The sequence below is a fragment of the Polypterus senegalus genome, chromosome 9, assembly GCF_016835505.1.
Source record: "Polypterus senegalus isolate Bchr_013 chromosome 9, ASM1683550v1, whole genome shotgun sequence".
Taxonomy (NCBI): domain Eukaryota; kingdom Metazoa; phylum Chordata; class Cladistia; order Polypteriformes; family Polypteridae; genus Polypterus; species Polypterus senegalus.
In genome coordinates this window covers 68,112,685-68,131,541 of record NC_053162.1, presented here as the reverse complement: position 1 = coordinate 68,131,541, position 18,857 = coordinate 68,112,685, and the positions used below count along the sequence as shown (strand labels likewise).

Sequence of the window (18,857 nt, the reverse complement as noted above, 5' to 3'; positions counted from 1 at the left end):
ATCTTCCGTGCGGCGCACAGGCGTGGGGTGTGGAACGGGAGGAGAGGCGAAGGACGTCCATTCCGCTTCCTCCGTCATGCTAGTGTGCTGATTTCTCGTTCAGTATGCACTGCCTGCTCATGTGCCCACCTCCAACTCATCACTTGCGTCGTTGTCGTCTTTGCACAGTCCAGATACAGCTGTGACTCACGTAGACTTTTCATTGCTCTGTCTGGTTTTGGCTGCCTTTCTATATATAATCCACCATGACACCCGACCACGGTAGTAGCGAGGTGGAAGGGGGGTGTGTACAAAGTGCAGGAGCATCTAAGAAGACGCTTGTTTGTCGCAGATGCGAATTGCTGTATGAAGCGTGTAAAACAGTTTTCTATGGTGCACGCAGTCGTGCATCGTAACCGAAAACTCGGTTTTTAAAGACTGCTTACTTCATTGTGTATACGACTGTAGGTGAATGAAAAGATAAAACTCTGGCGAGGGCAACATACAATACAACCTTTTACACGCGGCATACAGTGACTCACATTCGCGACAAATTGTTTTACACACTGCATACAGCGATTCACATCCGCGACAAATATGATTCTTCTTAGATGGTCCTGTCGCGTCCACCCTCGCACTCGAAGCATACATACTGCCTGGTCATGTGCCCGGTCGGAAGAGCAACTGACAGAGACCCGGCCACCAAGTCTAAGACCATGGGAAACCCCTCAAACTGTTTTACACGATGCATACAACGATTCACAACCGAGACAAACTGTTTTACATGCCGCATACAGCAATTTACATCCGTGACAAATATGCCTCTTTTTAGATAGTCCTGCCGCGTCCACCCTCGTTCTCGAAGCATACACACTGCCTGGTGATGTGGTGCCTCTGTGTGAACCGGTCAGGCACAGAGAAGGCCAGCTGCTGAGAGAGTGTCTCGACTGTTGCAGGGCCTGCATTGGTGAAGCAGGTGAGACGGTAATGAAACAGAGGCACAGGGCTTATTTTATTTTAAAGACTGCTTCCTTCATTGTGTTTTAACCTCAGTTTTTAAGGATTGTTTTAAGGATCCCATGGGATACCTCTTGCAAACTGTTTTAAACGCTACATATAGCGATTCACTTCGGTGAGAAACATGCCTTTATGAACAGTCAACGTGGCTCAGAGGTGCATGTGGACTCTACGGCAGACGAACATTAATGACACCATTTTTCCTGTGTCGTCACGTCCGAGTTGGTGGGCGTGGTTCTGCATGCGCCATGGGCGTCTGTCTTGTCGGCGGCTTAGTGAATCCACGCCCCTTCCGGTGTGCTTTGCATGGGTGTCTTGCCTTTCCATGGGTGTCTTGCCTTAGTGAATTATATATATAGATGCTAACAGCACATATTGTTATTGCTAACTTGTTTATTGCAAAATGTTTGCACAACGAGAAGTGGATTTACCTAGCAATTAATAGGCAGTCATCTTGGTCTAGTGGCTTAAAAGTAAAACAATAAAGGATCAGTGATTGGCACTGACTAACTGATCCTGAATTTTGTAGGCATCATCATCCTAATTGTCATTGTAGCTGCATTTATCCAGCATTTCCTAGGTTCTGCAGCTTTGGCTTATTTCATAGAAGAATTCGGGCTATAGTGTGACGTGTTCAGATAATTCCATTGTCCAAATATCTTTGCTTTAAAAGTTTATAAAATGTAAAACAAAATGGTTCACACAAAAATAGAGAAAAAATGACATTACAAAGAAAGGAAAAGATCTTGTTCAAGGGAAGTTCTGTTTCATTTCTCTTATATATGGTCATGCAGTCATAGTATTGCTGTATATGTTCATAAAATGTTTGTAAAACCATCAGGAGACAGTAAGAAAACTGTATGCCAATATTCTATTTGTAAGCTAATCTAACCGTCCATGCTACTAGCAGCAACTGTTTCCTATCTGGCTTAATTAACACTCAGTTATATCAGGAATATGTAAGAAAGATCTGTTACATGCTGATGGCAAAAGGGGTTAATGATTATACCATAATCTAAATAACTGTGAAATTGATATTTTGTTCAAATTAACAGACACTTATGTAAATTTAACATTAACACTGAATGTCTAAGATTGGCTCTTACAGTCATCTGTTATGATATTATCCCATTTCACTACTCATCATCGTTATTTTCACTTCACTCATCCTAATAAGCATTATGGTAGCAACACGCCTCACCAAGCCATCTTTTCCTCAGCAGCTACTTCTAATCCTTGCTGGGGAATTTTCAGATGCCTCCAGGTCAGCTGTTAGGTATAGTCCCTCCAGTGTGACTTCAGACATGTTTAACCATTGGACTATTCCCTTGAACAATGTTCAAACATTGGGCCATTCCTTGAACACCCTGTGTGAAAGATGTTAAGAGGGGCCTTCCATTCTACATGCTCAAAAGTTTATCAAGCAACTCCTTTCGTTAAGAAATGGCTTTACTCTGAACTCCTCCAGTATGACTTAGCTCCTCACCTTATTATGAAGTACAAACTGAGTAACCCTGCACAGGTATCTTTTTTTTAAGCATTTTGTACCTGTAATGTCACTGTTTGGTTGCTACTTAGAACCTCTGTCTATAAAAGAGGATGGAGATTGAGTGGTAAATTGAATGCTTCATCCAGTAACCTAACTCTTGCTTCACCGTCATGGTCTGGCTCATTGTATGCAAAGCTGATGCTGTCTCAAGAATTCATTAGTTAGTCTCATGACCAGTTTTTCCCACAGCACATACTTGCCGACTAACCATTCCAGTGCACACTTTTGATCAGAGTCAGATGTAACCATTAAATTCACAAACTGGATACTCTTCCATTCTCAACTGTTTGTTGATGTCCTGTACATAAAAAATCATGAATAGGAGAGGAGACAAGATGCACTATATCACCCATATTGAACAGACTCAAGGTAATGCCAAGTAAGGTATCACAACTCTTCTCAAATAAAGAGAGCAAATGGCATACAGCAATGGCCCTGGAGCCCCATATTGTCATGTACGTGGTCTTAAGGTTTTTCCATATCTACAAAGCATATGAATACAGGATTGCCAGTATTTCTGGAAGATCAAAAACTTTGCCCACTGTTCCATGGCCTAAAGGGAAACCGCATTGTTCCTTGTGGATCTGAGGTTCAGCTATTAGGTGGAATTACTGCTTTATTTTCATGGCATAAGTTTTACCAGTTTACCATGCCAGATCATTCTTGCCTTGTACACGTTAGTTGCTGGGATAGGCTCTAGCTACCCCATGACCCATTTCTGAATAATCATATTTGGAATATGAATAAACAGAGTGTTGTTTTTCAACAGTGCATTAGTCTGCCACTTTTCTCTTTTAGTAATGTTAATATAAGAAAAGATGCTTGAAACGAAACCAAATCATTTACTTTTTTATTTTATGGCCGTTGTTATTTGTCTGTTTATGTCTCTGTTGCCACTATGATAATAATACACTTCTTTGCTCCTCATATTAAAAAGCTTAATAGGTTTAATGCGCATGCCTGATGGTGTCTTTCATGTACTCATTTAAAGTGCAAGTGAAAGTAGCACCTATCTGATACAGAATTCTTTTTATTTAAAACTATATCATCATAATATAATACAATAACAACACATTTATATTGAATGTATTAATTATTTTGTACAATTCACTATTGAAATTGTTTTAAATCGAATATATAAATATATTAAACTGATTAATTTATCAGCATAATCTGCATCATTGTTAATTATTTATGTAACTATTTTTGTATTTAACAAAATAAACATTCACTAGGCACTCCAAACACTGTATTATACCTTGAATTAGGGAATACATTTGACAAGTAGTTTTATTTTAATACTTTAAGCATATTTTCAAGCAAATACTTTACTTTTACCTAAGTAGAAAGGTAAATGGGGTACTTCAACTTTTACTGGAGTACATTTTTGCTCGTTTATTTGTACTTTTATTTAAGTAAATCATTTGAATACTTTATCTATCACTGGACATTGAATGGCTTTGTAGAACCATTTTGTAATGTCCAAATGGTATTTTCAGCATCCTCACCAAACCCCATTTATTTAGTGACCCTGAATTATAGATGTATGTCTTTTTAATTATATTACATTAATAAAAAATAAAATTTCTGTTAGCCAGTTAACACAATAAGAAAAAAATCTAACTCAGTGGAAATTTTAATAAAATATTTCACTAAGAAATGGGGAAAATCACCTGACATTAAAGATCATAGCTGAAGATATTTAGCCAATAAGGTGTGATTGTGGATTGCAAGCTATAGGGAATTATTTGAGTGTGTTTGTATATTAGAGCTTTTCTTTACTTCAGATTCTCATGCTGTTAGTAAACTGTGTAAATGCACTGAAAAGATAATGGCATTTAAAACAAATTTTGGCTAAGATTTGTTTTTTATTCAGTGAAGTTCGTGTTTAGTTGAAGTGCTGTTTCAGGCAGAGTTTTCTAAGCACTGTGCTAAAACTTGTAAAAGAAAATAAAAATAAGAGATTTCTTTGACTGTCGAAGGTGGCAGCAATATTTTCTATATTATGGCACATACTCGTAGTGCTTACGTACAATACCATATGCAACTATTCCCCAGAGACCAAAATGCACAGTAACAATTGAGATTGTCAATTAGTCAAAAATTATGACTAACCATATCAAAGCATTGTTTTTACATCCTTAGACCATTGTTTCTTTGAAGAGCCCTACTGAGCAGTTACATCAGCAATGTGTTCAATTTCAAGCTGTATTTTTTTCATATGTTGAAAACAAAAGAATGTGTTTCCAAAATCAAAATGTTACGCTTCCTCTAGATTCTATTCTAGAGTCTAGAATGAGCCACCAGAAGGAATAAGATACCTAACTGAACTATTTAGAAAACATAAGTATTAACAGTTCCTTATCTTTAACTTGGTTATTATTTGCATTTTATTTTAGCATTGTGGGTCCTGTTGTTTCAGTAGCATACGTATATGTAAATTCCTTAAACCATTCGTAATATGCAGACAATGTGGCATTGTGGCTAATCCATTAAGACTGTCATACACAAATTTGCTGAATCAGAATTCCTAACTGACATACTGCACCACCTAGAAATTTGGAATCGAGTGTCAATTTTTAAGTCACATCAGTTAAAAAATATTAGATATGTCAGTTAGTTTAAGTGCAACAGTGTGGATATGCATATAAAATGTAAAAAAAAAATGTAAAATCCAATTATGTTTTGTAAATATCTCCAGAAATCCTAAATTAGATGAAATAAGTTTGAGAAAGTGTTTAAGTGTGTACAATTAAAAAAAATAAGTAAAAAGTGCAATTTTCTAAGCAAAATTATAAGATTTAATTGTTTTCCTGTAGTATTTTTTTATCTTATAAGTGAAACTGACAGTAAGAGGGCAGACTTGTATGTTTTTTTTTTTAGCAAAAGTAAACATGAATAAAAATCTAGTGTCCCAATAAGTGTTTTGTTATTAATGTTGAATTGTTTTTGTTTTGTTCCTTTCACAGGCCACATACCTATTTGTCAAAAGGATTATCAGGATGCTTTGGGCTTTATTTATTTTCTCATGAAATTGGTGTGTAAACTTCTTAGCAGGTAACTTACTAACAAGTTTTACATTTTTATTAATTTCTACTAAGTGACTTAGTACTGTGCATTTTTACGTAATGTAATCCTGATGCTGATGAATTATTCCAATACCTGTGCCTACTGATTTTATTGTTTTCTGTTGGTTTGGTTAGGCTTCGGTGAACAGTGATTACAATAGGCTTGAAAGCAAACAAAATTAATAGATGGAAAAATTCAAGCACCTTAATTAAATTGTATTTAGAGCTGTTACATTTTTGTTATATGTATTGCAATTATAAGAAGATTTTTTTTCCCTAAAGGTAGCAAAGTGACAGCACAGCAGCACATAGGGCTTTGTTTCTGGGCCCTATTACTTTCTTTCTGCTATCGTATCAGATTTGAATCTTTCACCCCTTGTCTATTTGTTTTTCTCTTAGTTTTCCAGTTTTCTTCCCTCATCTACAAAATGTGCATGCTAGTTTGATTCTAAATTGGCTCTATGTGAGGTTTTGTGCATGCGTTTGTGAAACTGCCATGCTCTTTCGGGTGGGTTCCTACTTACTGCCTAGTGCTACCAGGATAGACTATTGATGGTAAAACCAAGTGTGTACTCTCTTTGAGGGAAACTGTGGAAATCTGTTAGAAGATCATGCTGCTAAACGTTATAGCCATTTATACCAATCAGCCATAACATTAAAAGCACTGACAGGTGAAATGAATATCATTGATTATCTTGTTAAAATGCACCTGTCAAGGGGTGGGATATTTTAGGCAGCAAGTTAACAATCAGCACTTGAAGATGATGTTTTGGAAGAAGGAAAAATGGGCAAGTGCAAGGATCTGAGCAAGTTTGAAAACAGCCAAATTCTAATGGCTATATGACAAAGCAGCAGGTCTTGTGGAGTGTCTCCAGTATGCAGTATATAAGTGTTCCAAGGAAGGACATCTAGTGAACTGGCAACAAGGCCATGGGTGCCCCCTCATTGATGTGTGTGGGGAGTAGAGACAAGCTTGCCTGTTGTGACCCCACAGAAGATCTACAGTAGCAATAAATTTCTAAAAAACGTAATGCTGACCATGAGAGAATGAAGTCAGAACTGACCATGCACTGCAGCCTACTGTGTACCTGGAGACCTGTCGTAACGGTCCTGCAAACCCCTATCTAGCACTGAAATCAATTCCAATGGTCATGTGAGCATCAGAACTGGACCATGGAGCAGTGGAAGGTGGCCTAGTCTGATGAAGTTCTGATGAACAGCCAGGTGCATGTGCGTCATTTACCTGGGGAGGAGATGGAAAAAGGAAGCGCTATGGGAAGAAACCAAGCTAGTGGAAGTAGTGTGGTGCTCTGAGCAATGTTCTGCTGGGAAAACTTGTGACTTGGCATTCATGTGGATATTACTTTAACACTATCCAAAGATTGTTGCAGACCATGTACACCCTTTAATGGCAATGGTATTCACTGATGGTAGTGGCCTATTTCAGTAAGATAATGCTCCCTGGCACACAGCAAAAATTGTTTAGGAATGGTATCAGGAACATAATAAATATTTCAAGGTGTTCACTTGGCCACCAAATTCAACAGATCGCAGTCTGATCAGATGTGGTATAATGGGTCTGGTGAGCTGCATGTTCTGCTAGTTGCACTGCGCTTTGATCATTTCAAAGCCTGTACAGCAGCTGTCCTTTTGCCACTTTGCTTCTCAGCCATTCGTGATATAAAGGGTGGGGAGGGGTTTAGGGGGTTGGTCAGGCTGAATGCATGCTAAGGAGAAGCGGTCATATCATCAGTTGGCTTGCTGCTGCTGCTGGTGAGCTGCGTGTTCTGCTTGTCATTCTTTTAAGAGCTGGGAGCACATGAAGTGTGTCTGCCAAAAGCATTCCAACAACTGCTAGGTTAGATGTCCGTGAACTTGTTTTAAATGTCTCACTGCCTTGTCTCGCATGACATTAAAGTGTCTTTCGCGGGCGTCACAATGTCTTCCGAGAAGATCATGTCTTGTCTTCCAAGATTTTTTTTTTATAATAGAGAGATTGTACCAAGGCAATTTTGCATCTACTCCTTGCTATGTGCGAGTGTGTCCTCATTTGCTAGACTTATCCTGGTGACGTTACAGACGATGGTGGGTTCAAGAGGCTTCTGGGATGCAGCCGGTAGTGTGGAATGTTGGAAAAACAAGTCCGATCCATGGAGGCATCACCTCACAGCTTATAAGATTTAAAGAAACTCCTGCTAATGTTCTGGTGCCAGGATACAACAGGACATATTCAAAAGTATTTTGGATTTCACACCATTTGAGGGTTTAGAGCTGTTTCGGTCTCGTGACATGGACCTAAACAGTATTAATCAGGTGGCTTTAATGTTGTTTTTTAAACTATTAAACACTGCAGTTTTTCAGACACTTTACATTAAGCAGTATGACCCTCTTAATTGTGCCTGCACGTTTCTGCTAAAGTTTTTTGATAAATTAACACCTCACCCACCATTATTCGCCTCATTAGTATCACAGCTATCTTAAAAAGTCAAAGGTTAAGGATCACCTTTGTGAAAAAGAGTTAATATAATCTAATCCTCCAGGAATTAAAATTTTTACTGAAAAAGTAGAGGCATATTTCAGTCCATTAACAATAGATCACTATTTTTATATGATGGTAGGCACTCATATTTTCCATGTGAAAATTTTTTATTGATCAAAAAAACATAACCAGTCATGTGTTTTCATTTCAGTTAATCTGTTACTTTCTGCACCCATTTTGTGTCTGTTTAAATTTTATTACAAGTTCCTTTTGTAATTTTTTTTTTTTCAAGTTAATGGAAGTTTTGTGATGGGGTTAAACATTTTCCATTGAGTTGTGTTCAGAGTCTGATTCTATGATCAAAACATCTAGAAAGTTGAATTTAGCTTGGTGTCTAAATGTGTTTGTGGAAAATCTTAATTTATTTCCACCACTAAGAATTACAAATTTTGTCAGAAAATTAAGCGTTATGAATGTATTGTTGGAAAGAGTATCTGGAAGAAATATTTGTTAGAAATATTAGGATAGCTGTTACCTGTCCAGGTGAGCTTGATGGACTGAAGAATCTCCTGTTGTTTGTCAAATTTTTTATGTATATAAAAGATTCATTGCCCTGTAGGTCAAATCCTTTGAAGTGTTTAATGTAGTAAATGTTTTCAAATCTTTCGAGGTTGATCTTCAAACTATGATTATTCTGTGAATAACTTGGTACTGTATATCTGAAAGAATATATTACAAAAGAAGAAAGAAGCTTCATTTGGATACTAGCTGTGTTACCTGTCTTCGCTCAGGGAATTTTGTAAGACAATAGGCCTCAGTCACTAAGTACTTCTCTGTTTTTGTTTTACCAAGTGCTAATATTATTGGCAAGCAGTGTTGTTTAAAGCTTTAGACTTTATAAACACTGAAATTGTGGCTTCAAATCCTGATTCTGGTACTGTGTGATAATGAGCAAGTCACTTCACCTGCCTGTACTCCAGCTGACGAAACCAAACAAATTCATCCAGATGTATCTCAGATGTTTTAAGCTGCTTAGGTTAAAGGTGCAAGTCAAAAAATAAGTATGGAGCTGTTTATTCTTGAATATGCTATGTACAATTGCCCATGAGTTAACTATTCCTGCATTAAAGTAATTACTGCTTTTCCTAAAGACTTGTCTTTTGTTGGTGGTCATTTCAAAACACAATTTTACAGGAAAGTGTATTCTTTTAAAATGAAATGGATAATAAGTATGTAGTGTAATTTGAAGTTTGAATGTAAATTATTATCTTTATTAGATGTTTTCAAATGTCACTTCTTTAAGTCATTCACTCAAGTATTTTTTTCTTTAAGTCAGTTGTATGTGGCCTCCCTTTGGAGTCCACAGATGTGGAAGTATATTACAACAGAGTAGTTCGTGGAGGGCCTGCTTACCTTAAACAAAAGTTAATATAACCCTAATTATAATTACCCTAATTCACTCCTCAGCCTTGGTTTTGGTTGTCACTTATCACGTGGGGTTCACATGAAGACTCTCTATCTTTTGCTGCATGTAATTTACAGTGTACATACACACTTGTACAGTACAGACATGAGCTAAAATAATCTCAAAGCAATATAATAACCATCTTATATAACATCAGTAAACCTTTAATACTAATAAAACAAAGAAACAGATTTTCTAAAATAAAGTAAAAAAATATATATATTTTTTGTTATAGTGGCATATAAACATAAAAAAATACAAAAATGGAAAATACATTTTTATCACAAATCACTGACCTTTTAATGATAAATAGGAAAAAGTCAATTACACAGTCGTCAAGTGGATCTCAATTTCAGTCAGATTTCAGTGATCTAAAATTGGATCTTATTCACCTAGTCCTTAATTGCAATTAACAAAAGTTTTTTTTTCCAATCAGCATAAACAGTTGACAATGGGGGGGCATTTATGGAATTATGATATTGTAGGAATTACAGAGTCAAGGCTAAATGAGAGTGATGGAGAGGAATGTAATATTAGTATTAGGAGAGACAGTCTAGGAAGGAACTGAGAGGGTGTGGCGCTATATGTGAAAAATGCTATTCTGGCCCACAAAAAAACAGAAAATATGTCAGAATCGCTGTGGGTTAAGCTAGTAAGTAAGAAAGGCAAATATGTGGTTATTGGAGTTTGCTACAGGGCGCTAGATCATAACATTATTTAATAAAACATTTAATCAATTAAGATTTACAGTATATGCAACAAACAGAACATAGTGGTCATATGTTATTTGAACTTTACGAGCACTGAGTGGGAGGCCCCAATCAAGAATACAAAAGAGGAAGCTGAAATGTTGCAGATGGCAAATGTTTTTTTCACCCAACACATGGTGACCCCTGTCTAGATCTAATTTTTAAAAAAAATAAAGACAGAGTAACAAGAAGCTACTAATATTTTAGGCAACAGTGATTACAACATGATAATCTTTGAAAATACACAAATGTACATTGCAACAGGAAAACACAGAGCCAGAAAAAGGTTTGGTAATCCACCCGTGATACTTGAAAGTTAATGAGCAAATTGCAAACAAATTCGGGCAAAAACAGAGAAGTCTTCTCTAGACTGAGTCCAATATGGGACTGACAAGGTATAGGTAAGTGATGGCTTTATAGGGGTTGAGCAGGAAGGAGTGTGGTGTTGTTGAGGTGTCCAGAAGTGAGGTCAGCTGGACTTTCCTTCTGATAATCCGTAGGGGAAGGAGAAAAGGTGTTAGAGTGCACTGCCAACCCTTGGTCCGGTGTTACAACACATTTAGTCAAGCCCATCGACTGTTTCCCAAGCGCACTTGTGTGACAACACCAAAAAGAAAACTTATAACCTGAGGAAAGCAGGAAACTGAAGACAAAAGAAACACTAAAGACTAAAGAATGTGCCAAAATGGATAAATAGGAGTATTATTAAAAAAGGAAAACTGAAAAGATCACTGTACAGGTAATTCTAACAAACAGGAATACCAGAAACTACAGCAAGAGATCAAAAAATACTCAAATCATCAAAAGAAAAAACAAAATTTAAAATTGCTAGAGGAGCCAAAATGAACAGTAAGGATTTTTTTCAGTACTACTCCAGTAAAAAACAAAGGAACTGAACTGAACAAATATTTCACCCATGTATTTATAAAGAAAGAATCAAATGGAATGCTTCACACAGAAGTAAAAACAAATTCTGAGTTCATAGATTTTAAAATAGAAGGGCTAGATGTGCTTCAAGCCCTCATGCTAAAGACAAATAAAACCCCAGGACCTGATGGGATCTTACCAATTGTATTGAAAGAAATGGAATATGTCATCTATAAACCCTTATTTATCATATTTCAGTAGTCACTTCAGAAAGAAGTAGTACCTGAGAACTTTAAAGTTGCAAATATCTCTCCAATCTTCAAAAACGGAGACAAATTAATCTCAGGAATTACAGACCAATTAGTCTTACTTTTGTCCAATGCAAAATTATTGAAACTATAATAAGAAGTAAATTATAAAATTACCTAAATGAAAATAATATTATAAATAACAGCCCGCATGGGTTTATGAGAGGAAGGTCCTGCCAAACCAGTCCTTTAGATTTTTTTTTTTGAAGAGGCAAGAACAAAGGCATTGGATGGTATATGACAGGAAACGCATATTATGGGCAGCATCCTCGAATCATCTTTTCTCTGTTACAGATGACACTGGAATTTGGTGTATATTTAATGAAGAAGCCAACTGAGGATAAACGCCTATACACGTGTTTGTGTGTGTGTGTGTTTCAATGATTTTCAAATAGCTTAACCCGTTGGTAGATTACACTTTATCCAGATAAAGCCCGATTTTACCCAGGTAGTGCTAGGTTTATCCAGGACTTTTAGATAATGTGAGCATTAACCGGGTAATGCTAAGTTTATCCAATTTCTGGCTTTTGGGAACAAATTGTGCATTTTTAATCCACCAAGCATGTTATATAATGAAGCACAACCAATTATCATATAAAACAATGTAATATCTTGTGACTTTGACTCCATGAAAGACAGAGGCCCTTTTTTTGCTGGATCCAGGAAGACTTCTGGTATCCCAGCATGATTTGTGGGGAGCACTTCCGGGTTGTTTGAGAACCAGGGCATTCCTCCTCTGACAGTGCCGCCACCTAGCTACCAAGGACCCAGACAGGGCTGCACTTTTGGACTCTGATTCCCATGAACCCTTGCAAGTGTACAAGCTGGGATGACTCCAGCAGACCACTGCCATCTAAAATATGCCAGGTGGAACTGCTTCTGGCCTCTGGCTTCTGCTTATCCATCCCCTGGCACCTTCCATCTTGACAAGGTGTTATGCCGTTGTCCAACTGGGATGTCTGTCTGTTCTCTGTTATTCATAATCTGTATATATATATATATATATATATATATATATATATATATATATATATATATATATATTTTATTTTCCCACATTTATGTAAGGACAAGTATCTGTGTGTCCCTCCAGGTGCAATGTCTCTGTTATATGGCATTTGGTACAGGATTCATAAAAGCAGATTTGATGATTTTGATGTGCCATCTCTAGGAATGACAAATACAATACATTTTATTACTATGTGCATTGCAATATATATTTCAATAGATGGTGCACTGCAACCATTAATGCTGAGGTCTGCACTGATTACTTAGCTTTCAACCTGCCTTAGATGGGTAGCACAGCTTGTATGTGTGTGTTTGTTTGTATGAATAAAAAAACTGTAAATGGAAGTACAATTTTTTTTATTTGAAAGTGTTAGGAATGTGGTGTACCTCAGTAATGGACATAAATAGTAATAAAATGTGTGTGTATATACAGGTATATATATATATATATATATATATATATATATATATATATATATATATATATATATATATATATATATATATATATATATATATATATCTCCATCCATCCATTATCGAACCCACTATATCCTAACTAAAGGGTCACGGGGGTCTGCTGGAGCCAATCCCAGCTAACACAGGGTGCAAGGCAGGAAACAAACCCTGGGCAGGGCACCAGCCCACCGCAAGGCGCACACACATACACCCACACACCAAGCACAATTTAGATTCGCCAATGCACCTAACCTGTATGTCTTTGGACTGTGGGAGGAAACCGGAGTACCCAGAGGAAACCCATGCAGACACGGGGAAAAACATGCAAACTCCATGCAGGGAGGACCCGGGAAGCAAACCCAGGTCTCCTAACTGCAAGGCAGCAGCGCTACCACTGCGCCACCTTGCCGCCCATAGTAACAGTGCATCCGGAAAGTATTCACAGCGCATCACTTTTTCCACATTTTGTTATGTTACAGCCTTATTCCAAAATGGATTAAATTCATTTTTTCCCTCAGAATTCTACACAGAACACCCCATAATGACAATGTGAAAAATGTTTACTTGAGGTTTTTGCAAATTTATTAAAAATGAAAAAACTGAGAAATCACATGTACATAAGTATTTACAGCCTTTGCTCAATACTTTGTCGATGCAATTACAGCCTCAAGTCTTTTTGAATATGATGCCACAAGCTTGGCACACTTATCCTTGGCCATTTTTGCCCATTCCTTTTTGCAGCACCTCTCAAGCTCCATCAGGTTGGATGGGAATCGTCGGTGCACTGACATTGTAAGATCTCTCCAGAGATGTACAATCGGATTCAAGTCTGGGCTCTGGCTGGACCACTCAAGGACATTCACAGAGTTGTCTTGAAGCCACTCCTTTGATATCTTGGCTGTGTGCTTAGGGTCGTTGTCCTGCTGAAAGATGAACGGTCGCCCCAGTCTGAGGTCAAGAGCGCTCTGGCGCAGGTTTTCATCCATGATGTCTCTGTACATTGCTGCAGTCATCTTTCCCTTTATCCTGACTAGTCTCCCAGTTCCTGACGCTGAAAAACATCCCCACACCATGATGCTGCCACCACCATGCTTCACTGTAGGGATGGTATTGGCCTGGTGATGAGCGGTGCCTGGTTTCCTCCAAATGTGATGCCTGGCATTCACACCAAAGAGTTCAATCTTTGTCTCATCAGACCAGAGAATTTAGTTTCTCATGGTCTGAGAGTCCTTCAGGTGCCTTTTGGCAAACTCCAGACTCCTCACCAAACCGTGAGTGCGGTGTTTATTTATTTTAAAGCTGGCCTTTGACAGGAGCTGTGGACCCGCTATACCACACATGTGAAAATTCACAGAGAGTTATAGCGCGGGTTGTTCACTGAATGCTAGCAACTGGCGCGCTGACGCTCGAGGGCAGTCGTGGCTTTGTCTCAAGAGAGGGTAGCACACGAGTCTTAATCCAAACAAAGGTCGTATACCAAGCAAAATTTTTCGTGTCCAAACAGGATGTATACCAAGTTGGACTTATTCCAAAGCAGACGTATACCAAGGTACCACTGTATATAGTTGGCAAGTGTTATACAGGTTTTCAGACATAAATTAATTGCATTCAGTGTAAAACACACAGCGTTAAGTAGACTTAATTGATATTATGCATTGGATTAATGAATGATATAACAACATACCCTTTTTCTCTGAATGGTTTCCTGTGTTGTCTGTTAAACCATAAATATTTTACCTCTAGATTATATACAGTATGTAGTTTTCATAGTGAACGCCATAGCATAAAGGGTTTATCTCTTTGACTTGGCTTTCAATTGTCCCATTTTTCCAGAGAGATACATTTTAATCACATTGCTGTAAGATTCCCCAGGGACACTTCCTGAGGAGTCATTGATTGTACTCAATCACTGACTCAACAATTAGCACATCATAGTTAATTATTTGGGCTGCTGCTTTAAATGATATGTGCCGGAGAAAAAAGTCATTGCTAATTTTGTGAAAATTGACAGTTGTTTGCCTTTTCAACAATCTCTGCTCATTTTGAGTTTTCTGGGTTTCTTGCCCCTTTATATAAGGGCTAACAATATATTGCTGTTGTATGGCAAGAAAGCTTCTCAATAATTTTTTTTTTAAAGCTGATGTAGGCTGGAAACTTCTTCTACTGCATTATCTCCTAAATATAAACCTGGCATAGTACAAGCGGGCTGCTAATGATATACAAAGTATTGTTTAATTATTGAGAAGAGGTAAACTTCTGTCTCTACTTTTTTTTTAATGATAGATGAAGAAATGTTTGGAACTTCACTGTGATAAGAAGTTGCTTTTAAGGAAAAAAAAAGTTTCCTTAGATGTATCACTTTAACATGAATGTTTTCTGAGAACAGACATTAATCAATTTTTGTTATTTTATTTTAAAGTGATCTCATTGTTAGCTCATTAAAAAAGGTTTTGGGCCTAGTGCTAAATGGCATAACCTGTGCTAATCATTGCCATTGCTATAGCCATTCAGACACTGACCTTTTCTTCAGGCCTATCTGTCTTCATCTCAATCTTGCCCTGAGTCACCTCTTGCCAAGCTGTGTGGCCACTTCCAGAGTCAAGGCTGCCTTTAAATATTTTTTTATTTAGAAATCCCTCATGTTCCTACACCTAGAAGCCTTCCCAGAAGCCTTGCCTTGCCCAGTATTTGGTTTCTCTGAGTGGTAATTTTTTAGTTACCCATTCTTTTGTGACAGCAGAGCCTTAAGATCTAGCGTCTCAAACAATCAGTAATATATGCTGTCCACAATCTTTTAGTGAAAGCAAGCTTCCATATAATTCATCTTGGCACTGTGTACTGTATACCTTAAGCATCTGAAAGTCTTCTGGCCTCCTACTGGACCTCCATGATCTTGCTTTTGTTTCCCTCTTTCTTTCTGTGTGGAGATTCAGATATCTTTAGAACTGTCAGGTATGTTACAATTTCAGATTAAAATGTTTATATGAAAGTAATTGAATATAGATTAAAAAATGTTTAGGCATATAACACAAAGATTCCATTAACATGATTTTAATTTTGATTTTATAAATTGTGATATATTTGCCAAGTCATGGTAGTTTACTGAATCAGCACACAAGTTAAGCCAATGTCACATTACGTGATTTCTAGTTGAAGAGGATATTAAACTTAATGACTACAGCTGCTGATCTTGACACTTGAATAGTCCGATTACACGAAATCCTAGGGTATGTCAAATTTGACAACTATGTAATGATCTTCCAGCACAGTTTCACACTTACATAGTATCATATGCCCACTCCTTTTATTGATAGCCAATAACTTGCAGCCTGATAGAGCTGGAGCTGGTGCAAAAGCTTTATAGGTATGGTGGTTTCAGCTGCAGTAGCAGCCCCTTTCTTAATTTCTTAATTTTTTTATTCTGCCGTGCAACATCAGACAGATGAGTCTTTCTTCTGTTTGTCAGGTCCTATACACCAGTATCTCATATTCCTCACAGCTGCATGATATGCATTGTACTTCCAGGTGAGCAATTATTGTTTGTCAGCTATCATGTTCCCACAAGCTCACCCGTAACACTTACGGTAAAGTCAAAACTGTTACGTGGTGAGTCACTGTTTGAACTGATTCAATGGGGATGTCAGACTACATGAGAGGACATCATGGGAATGCCCTGTGACTTTTACCAACTCAATAAGATTATTTGAGGTCAGCAACTGAAAATTGCTCAAAAAGATGTGTAGTGAGGAATAGCTTTTATGCATTTCTTTGACATCAGTAATCTTTTAAAACCCACATTTGGGAGGTTAAGAGTGTAGTTACAAGACTCCAAAGATGTTGAATAATCTGTCTGCTTATGTAAGAGATACCTCTTTGATCTCCATTTCTAAATCCAGGCTGAAGACTGTCTACTTTTGTCTAGCATACCCTGATTAATTCTGATTAACTGTGCATATTCCAACTTTATTTTTTAATCATTTGTATAAAATACAAGTATTACAATAATTGTTGTGTTGCATTTAAGGATGCTGTTGACTGGAGTTTTTGTTTTCCTTTCCTCTGTTGTAAACTGACCATAGTTTATCAATGTTAATGGACAGAAATCTTATGCTAAATTTATGTTAGAACTGCTTTGTTTTACTGTGTTTGCTTAAACAAATCTGTATATTTAAATGTAGGCATTATGCAATTAGTAATTTGTAAAGTTGTACTTCCCGTTTTACCTGTGAATTTAGTACAGAAATAAACAGAATTTAATTTAATTAAACATGCAAAACATGTTTTGTTCTCGGTATTAAAATAGGTTCAAATTAAATTTTTAACAAGTTTATCCTAAATGTCCTAGGTGTGCATGTTGATGTTGAGAAAGCAGAGAAGGGAGCACTTCGTGCTATTTTTTTCCTGTAATGCAGCTAAGAAATTTGGACATAAACACAAGTTATTAAACATCTTTTCATGCTTGTGTTCGAGTCCAGCAGATATAATGAAACTAGTGTCTCTTTTAAATTGAGAGACAGTGGATTTTTACATGTTTCACAGATTTCACAGTAATCAGTCAGTGTTTTTTCATCACTATTATTTATTTACGAGATATATTTATTCAAACTCACAATTACAAAAAGACAGTTTATGCAAAAGTGCATTTGAGTGGGAATTACAATGCTAACAGATCACTCAAATCAGGAGTTTAAAAGAGGAACGATAAGTTTCACACTAGAGTTATCATGAGTAAATGAAAACTAGCAATCTGAAAAAATTTAAACAAATGAAATGTTGATATGGCATAATAATTTGCAGAGTATAACAACTGTTCAGTGCTGCCATTTAGCCAAGGAATAGCATGTGGTAGACTCTTTAAAAATGTGTATTTTTCCTTTACAGTTGTCACATATAGTAGGCCAGACCAGAATTATTGTTTTTAGTTACAGTACATTAAATCTCACTATTTTATGCAGTGTATGTGTGTGTGTCAACACAGCAGCCCATTAAGATACAAACAGATGGAAAAACCTACTTCTCACATGGGAAGCTATACCTAGTGTGAAACTTCAGATTGGCAGAGGCAGCTAAAGTGAGCATTGCCAATGTTAAAAAGGCTTCCACAAATAAGCGATATTAAAAGCCACTGAACATACAAAGGCAACTTCACTTGTATTACAGTCATTTTCCACTGTAAATGGTGAGTAATAACGCTTGCTACATGAAATGTTCCAGTGTATAGTGCCAGTATATTGGACATTATAGGTTCAAGAGTGGATCTGGGTAGGTTCAGTCCCTCAACTACTTCGGTCATGCCAATGGGCTTTTGAACCTGTTCTTTCCATGATATGTTCTAGTCCCTCTATTTCTTAATAGAAGCTAATAATCCTTAGGAATCAAGTAAGATCCCCTTAAATTATTTCAAAAATTAGCAACTGAAAGCATAAAAATTGTGGAATTTATCGAAAAAAGTGCAACAGAAATATAAAAACACATAATTAACAAATTAACTATTTGATACAGTCACTACACAGTCGGATCAGATTCAGTTCTTTTACTGTCATTGGGGGTTCAGAGATTAGTGCCTGCTTGAATGTCTGTTGCAGAAGTGACTGAGAAGACCTCAAGATCCCAAAAAAAAGAAAACACTTTAAGGCTCACCAGTTCTATTTGGTGCTGCATCAGCCCAGGTAAAATATTAACTCAGAAATTATTGCTTAGTTGATCTTCTGTATCACAAACAATCTTCAAGATGTTTTCAGCCTACACAAAATCCTAAATGGAAATTGAACTTGAACACATATGTCAACGTACTGCCTTTTGGACACAGTATGGCTTGTTGTTGTTTTTCCCCACTTACCTACCATTTCAGCTGCAGAGGCCTATACAAGCTATTTAGTGTTGCATTGCCCTCACGGTCTTAAGGCTGG

General features: G+C 37.1%; 1 protein-coding gene across 2 annotated transcripts in view; it reads left to right on the top strand.

Moving 5' to 3' along the window:
• Nucleotides 1-18,857, top strand: part of dok4 (docking protein 4) — a 268,036-nt gene that overhangs the window by 115,455 nt on the left and 133,724 nt on the right. For both annotated transcript variants that reach the window (XM_039763188.1, XM_039763187.1), the window contains exon 2: nt 5,515-5,602. The gene's annotated coding sequence lies outside the window, so the exon portion shown is untranslated. The remainder of the gene's footprint in view (nt 1-5,514; nt 5,603-18,857) is intronic.